The sequence below is a fragment of the Lithobates pipiens genome, unplaced genomic scaffold (genome assembly GCF_037356315.1).
Source record: "Lithobates pipiens isolate NorthernLeopardFrog02 unplaced genomic scaffold, aLitPip1_a1.2 Scaffold_22, whole genome shotgun sequence".
NCBI lineage: Eukaryota > Metazoa > Chordata > Amphibia > Anura > Ranidae > Lithobates > Lithobates pipiens.
Window position 1 is genome coordinate 346,449,974 of NW_027507784.1, and position 7,211 is coordinate 346,457,184.

Below are 7,211 nucleotides of genomic sequence, written 5' to 3' on the forward strand. Positions count from 1 at the left end.
GAGGGTATGGCGGTATGGGTGGCATGTACAGGAGAGGAGTGCGGAGGGTATGGCGGTATGGGTGGCATGTACAGGAGAGGAGTGCGGAGGGTATGGCGGTATGGGTGGCATGTACAGGAGGAGGAGTGCGGAGGGTATGGCGGTATGGGTGGCATGTACAGGAGAGGAGTGCGGAGGGTATGGCGGTATGGGTGGCCATGTACAGGAGAGGAGTGCGGAGGGTATGGCGGTATGGGTGGCATGTACAGGAGAGGAGTGCGGAGGGTATGGCGGTATGGGTGGCCATGTACAGGAGAGGAGTGCGGAGGGTATGGCGGTATGGTGGCATGTACAGGAGAGGAGTGCGGAGGGTATGGCGGTATGGGTGGCATGTACAGGAGAGGAGTGCGGAGGGTATGGCGGTATGGGTGGCATGTACAGGAGAGGAGTGCGGAGGGTATGGCGGTATGGGTGGCATGTACAGGAGAGGAGTGCGGAGGGTATGGCGGTATGGGTGGCATGTACAGGAGAGGAGTGCGGAGGGTATGGCGGTATGGGTGGCATGTACAGGAGAGGAGTGCGGAGGGTATGGCGGTATGGGTGGCATGTACAGGAGAGGAGTGCGGAGGGTATGGCGGTATGGGTGGCATGTACAGGAGAGGAGTGCGGAGGGTATGGCGGTATGGGTGGCATGTACAGGAGAGGAGTGCGGAGGGTATGGCGGTATGGGTGGCATGTACAGGAGAGGAGTGCGGAGGGTATGGCGGTATGGGTGGCATGTACAGGAGAGGAGTGCGGAGGGTATGGCGGTATGGGTGGCATGTACAGGAGAGGAGTGCGGAGGGTATGGCGGTATGGGTGGCATGTACAGGAGAGGAGTGCGGAGGGTATGGCGGTATGGGTGGCATGTACAGGAGAGGAGTGCGGAGGGTATGGCGGTATGGGTGGCATGTACAGGAGAGGAGTGCGGAGGGTATGGCGGTATGGGTGGCATGTACAGGAGAGGAGTGCGGAGGGTATGGCGGTATGGGTGGCATGTACAGGAGAGGAGTGCGGAGGGTATGGCGGTATGGAGAGGAGTGTTGAGGGTAGTATGGGGAATATGTGCAGGAAAGCAGTTTGCAGATAATGACTTCTTAATGTATAAGAGGGATACAGAGGAAAGATGTTACCAATACCAATGTGTGTGGTGGAGGAGGGGGATCTCACTGGGAATGGACCAGGAAGAGGGTCATTTTGCAAAATGAAAGTAGAATTTACAAATAATGGAAGAATTGGATGAACACGGGAAGCCCACATTGTGTTTCCAGGGCGAGTGGCTTTGTAGCTGTTGGGGTTTTTTTTTTTTTTTTTTTTTCCCCCTCCTCTTCAGATGAACCTGGACTTGCTTGTTTGCCATCACATGTCGCCCCAGATCAAAAAGATTCTACAATATGTCCTCAATGGGCCTGTGATGGATCTAGCCAGGCATTTTGGGAAGGAAAGTCATCCCGTATGCGAACAATGAACCTTTGGTCTCTTACATGTAGCGTTGGCTCCTGATCAGCAGGCACTATGTTTTTTTTTTTTTTTTTTTTTTTTTTTCTAAAGTTAATTTGCCTCGGTTGAGTTTTGGGGGCTAATTTTCTATTTCTAAATTTTTAGTTTCAGTACTGTCACCGCCGGCAAGAGTAAGAACGCAGTTTAGCTGGGTGTATTGAATGCCGCTGTTCTCTCGGAAGCCAGCCCAGTGCGAGTGTTCTACTGCTGTGCATTCTGGGAGGTGGTATTTAAGGTACCGACGTCACATGCTGCGAGGTTCCGGAGATTATTTTCTGTCTGTCCAGTTCTGGAGGTCCTTTTGGCCTGGGGTGGGGAACCATGCATTTTGAGTCTTGGGGCCGGCCCATAGGCAATGCAACTGCAGGGACAGGCCTGAATGGAGTTCGAGGCCTATTGATCCAAGGGTGGTCCGGTGGCGTCTTCTCTGAAGGGAGAGGCCCAGCAACTGAAGAACCCCAGAGGAGTACTCTTCAGGAGAAGGCCGTGCGCAAGGCTGACTTCTCTGAAGGAGCCTGGAGGCTTGGTTAAAGGACCCAACCTGGATCAACTCTCATATATTATCGCTGGATCAGTTGAGAGATACTGGTGCCGTATGCAGGGCCGTTTTTAAGGCAGGGCAAAAGGGGCAGCTGCCCTGGGCCCTGTTATTGTTGTGGGGCCAAAAGCAGCTACCTCATACTTGGCAACTATCCTGGTTTAAATTCCCTCATCCCTTGAAGTTTTAGTCCCGTGCTGTGTCCTGATATCTCAGTGTGAAGTGCTGCTACTAATGCTGCCCAGCTCTGCCCTATTGTGTACAGATGACTCACCTGTAAACTCTGTGTTTACATGTAAATAGTGGCAACATTTATATGTAAAAAGCAGCGGCATTGATATGTATATCATGCCCCCCCCCCCCCCTGAGGTCACATCCTAGAGTAATCTGTAGCAACCAATCAACAAGCAGAAATCATGTGCTGTAACTAATCAGTGAGCCCTAATGTGTGCTGTAACCTTTAGCAACCAGTCAGTGAGCGGTAATGATACAGTGTAACCACTGGCAACCAATCGCAATAGCTGCCTGATCTGATTCAGTAAATGGATTTTGAGTCTAGCTGCTATTTATTGTATGTCTCAGACCAGGTGGAGGGGCCCCAGGAAAAGTTTTGCCCAGGGTCCAATCAATATTAAAGACGGCCCTGACCGTATGATAGCTCTTTGAATTTGTCTGCGTCCCTGAGTAACGCTCAAGTGTACATCGCAAGTCTGTGGCAGAGACTTTAACCACTTTCAGACCGGATCATTTTGCTGGTCAAAGACCAGACCACTTTTTGCGATTCGGCACTGCGTCGATTTAACTGACAATTGCGCGGTCGTGCGACGTGGCTCCCAAACAAATTTTTTCCCCACAAATAGAGCTTTCTTTTGGTGGTATTTGATCACCTCCTGCGGTTTTTATTTTTTGCGCTATAAACAAAAATAGAGCGACAATTTTGAAAAAAACGCATTATTTTTTACTTTTTGTTATAATAAATATCCCCCAAAAATATATAAAAAAACATTTTTTTCCCTCAGTTTAGGCCGATACGTATTCTTCTACATATTTTTGACATAAAAAAAATAAGCGATTATTGATTGGTTTGCGCAAAAGTTATAGCGTTTACAAAATAGGGATAGTTTTATAGAATTTTTTTTTTTTTTTTTTTACTAGTAATGGCGGCGATCAGCGATTTATTTATTTTTTGACTGCGACATTGGGGGACACATCGGACATTTTTGACACATTTTTGGGACCACTGTCATTTATACAGCAATCAATGCTATATAAATGCAGTGATTACTGTGTAAATGACACTGGCAGTGAAAGGGTTAACCAGTGGGTGGCAGTGTAGGGGTTAAGTGTTCCTAGGGGTGTGTTACTAACTGTGGGGGGGTTGGGCTTTCATTCAGTGAACACTGATCTCTGCTCCAATCACATGGAGCGGAGATCAGCGTCACTAGTTGCTAGGCAGAATGGAGAAATGCTGTTTGCAACGGCATTTCTTCATTTGGCCGCTCTGTGAGACGATCGCGGGTATGCCCGCGGCGATCGAGTCCGCGGGTCCCGCGACTCTCGGATGTCCAGACCAGCGTGGGAGCGCGCCGGCGCGCTCTCGAGGGCAGGGCGGAAAATTTAAAGGGACGTATATGTACGCCCATTTGCCTGCCCGTGCCATTCTGTCGACGTACATCGGCGTGTGCTGGTCGGCAAGTGGTTAATGAGCGCCCTACTGGCTGCTAGACCGCCTCTCACTAGGCCTATCTGGGGGTTGTAAAATCCAGTTGTGAAACAGTTGCTACTCTCTGGATTTTCTATAAGGAATTCCTTAATTTTTGCAATCTAAAGTACCTGAACTCACTCCTAACCCTCTACCCTTCCTTGAGAGACTCCGGTTCTGTTTCAAATAAATAACCCAAAAGAAGATTCAGTGTCAGTTTCTAAATTTCTTTGGGCCACCGACCACGGGAACCCCTAGATCAGGGATCTCAAACTGGCGTCCCTCCAGCTGTTGCTAAACTACAAGTCCCATCAGGCTTTGCAAGGTTGATAGTTACAAGCATGACTCCCACAGGCAGAGGCATGATGGGGCTTGTAGTTTCGCAACAGCTGGAGGGCCACCAGTTTGAGACCACTGCCCTAGATGGAGAAGCAGACAAGAAGGTAACGGTAAACCCAATAAAACCAGCAGCTCCTTCGGGGGTCAGTGTTACATACATGGAACGCCAATGGGATCATCACTCTTGGAAAATGTTCATACTATCAGGGGTTGGGTCTCCTCCCCCCCCCCCCCCCCCCCCCCCCCTTTTCTACATAATTAAACAATCACAGACAAGCCTCAAAACTAGTTTTTTAATTTAACATTCCATCCTTCTCGTTTTCAGAAACACTTAAAAAAGAGAAAACTGTAGTCAGTTGCAACTGTTTTGCAGATCAAACATAGGGGGAAAAAAAAAATGGAATCACACAGAAAAAATAGGAGTCTGCTTCCCCCCCCCCCCCCTCGCTATGATATGCACAAAGCTGAGAGAGACATTCTGTGTACTTCAGATTCCCCTCCTCCTTTCTTCTCCAGCTCTCCCAGGATTGGCAGCACCAAACCTCAGCATGATTGGGCATGCTGAAGTCATGTGGTGAGTTTTCTGGGTTTGGATTGGATGTTGGTGTACTTTGCAGTTCTAAAACAAATGTCTGCCTCAGATTCAATCACTTCCATCCACAGGCCATGATTGCTTTTCTTTAGCTCACTCTATCCTCTTTTTTTTTTTTTTTTCTGTTTAGGTGTTAAAGGATAACTAAACCCTTTGTTTCTTAATATGTTATACTTGCTTCCTCTGTGCAGTTGGTTTTGCACAGAGTGGTCCCGATCCTCCTCTTCTGGGGTCCCTCAGCAGCGCTCCTGGCTCCTCCTCTTCTTGAGTGCCCCGTTGGAGAAGCGCTCTCCTTTGGGGCACCTGTGTGGGAGCGCTCTGTGTCCTGCTGCTGCGTTATTGGATTGGATTTGACTCCCACTGCTATCAATCTATCCAATCAGGACCTGAGACACCGGCCGGAGCTGGTGTGCGTGTTCTCGGTGCTGGAAAGACTGGGCTCAGCTGTGGAAAAGGGAGGGGAGGGGGGGAGCTGCACTATAGCAGACGGCCGCCTGAAGAAATCGTGCAAATTTCCACAATCGTTGATGATACAGTATCTCACAAAAATGAGTACGCCCCTCACATTTCCTTCTCTCTTTTCATGTGACAACACTGAAGAAATGACACTTGTCTACAATGTAAAGTAGTGAGTGTACAGCTTGTATAACAGTGTAAATTTCCTGTCCCCTCAAAATAACTCAACACACAGCCATTAATGTCTAAACCGCTGGCAACAAAAGTCAGGACACCCCCTAAGTGAAAATGTCCAAATTGGGTCCAATTAGCCATTTTCCCTCCCCGGTGTCATGTGACTCGTTAGTGTTACAAGGTCTCAGGTGTGAATGAGGAGCAGGTGTGTTAAATTTGGTGTTATCGCTCTCACTCTCTCATCCTGGTCACTGGAAGTACAACATGACACCTCATGGCAAAGAACTCTCTGAGGATCTGAAGATAAGAATTGTTGCTCTACATAAAGATGGCCTAGGCTATAAGAAGATTGCTAAGACCCTGAAACTGAGCTGCAGCACGGTGGCCAAGACCATACAGCGGTATAACAGGACAGGTTCCCCTCAGAACAGGCCTCCCCATGGTCCACCAAAGAAGTTGAGGTCACGTGCTCAGCGTCATATCCAGAGGTTGTCTTTGGGAAATAGACGTATGAGTGCTGCCAGCATTGCTGCAGAGGTTGTAGGGGGGGGTCAGCCTGTCAGTGCTCAGACCATACGCCGCACACTGCATCAAATTGGTCTGCATGGCTGTCATCCCAGAAGGAAGCCTCTTCTAAAGATGATGCACAAGAAAGACCAAAACAGTTTGCTGAAGACAAGCAGACTAAGGAGATGGATTACTGGAACCATGTCCTGTGGTCTGATGAGACCAAGATAAACGTATTTGGTGTCAGATGGTGACAAGCGTGTGTGGGGGCAACCAGGTGAGGAGGACAAAGACAAGTGTCTCTTGTCTACAGTCAGGCATGGTGGTGGGGGTGTCATGGTCTGGGGCTGCATGAGTGCTGCCGGCACTGGGGGGCTACAGATCATTGAGGGGACCATGAATGCCAACATGTACTGTGATATACTGAAGCAGAGCATGAGCCCCTCCCTTCAGAGACTGGACCGCAGGGCAGTATTCCCACATGATAACCACCCCAAACACACCTCCAACACCACCACTGCCTTGCTAAAGAAGCTGAGGGTAAAGGTGATGGACTGGCCAAGCATGTCTCCAGACCTAAACCCTATTGATCATCTGTGGGACATCCTCAGACGGAAGGTGGAGGAGCGCAAGGTCTCCAACATCCACCAGCTCTGTGATGTCATCATGGGGGAGGGGAAGAGGACTCCAGTGACAACCTGTGACGCTCTGGTGACCTCCATGCCCAAGAGGGTTAAGGCAGTGCTGGAAAATAATGGCGGCCACACAAAATATTGACACTTTGGGCCCAATTTGGATATTTTCACTTAGGGGTGTACTGACTTTTGTGGCCAGCGGTTTAGACATTAATGGCTGTGTGTTGAGTTATTTTGAGGGGACAGGAAATTTACACTGTTATACAAGCTGTACACTCACTACTTTACATTGTAGACAAGTGTCATTTCTTCAGTGTTGTCACATGAAAAGAGAGAAGAAAAGATTTACACAAATGTCACTGAGAGGTGTACTTACTTTTGTGAGATATTGTATGGGGGTTACCCGTCAGGTAAAAGGTACGGGGGGGGAAGTGACAATAATTAAATCTTAAAAAAATTGCACAGGTTTATATTGAGATTTTGGACACTTTTCTTATTCCATCAATTGAAAGGATGTTTGGTGATGATGACGTTTGTTTTTCAGGATGTAATCTGTCATTTGTTTTAGAACTGCACAGTACAGGGCGATTCCATAATATTTTCCTCTGCTTGATCTGCAAAAACAGTTGCAATTGACTACAGTTTTCTTTCTTTTTTTGTATGCATTTCTTAAAAGGCAGAAGGTTTGAATGTTAAAATAAAATAGTTTTGAGGCATGTCTGTACTATGTATTAAAAACAAAAAACCCCA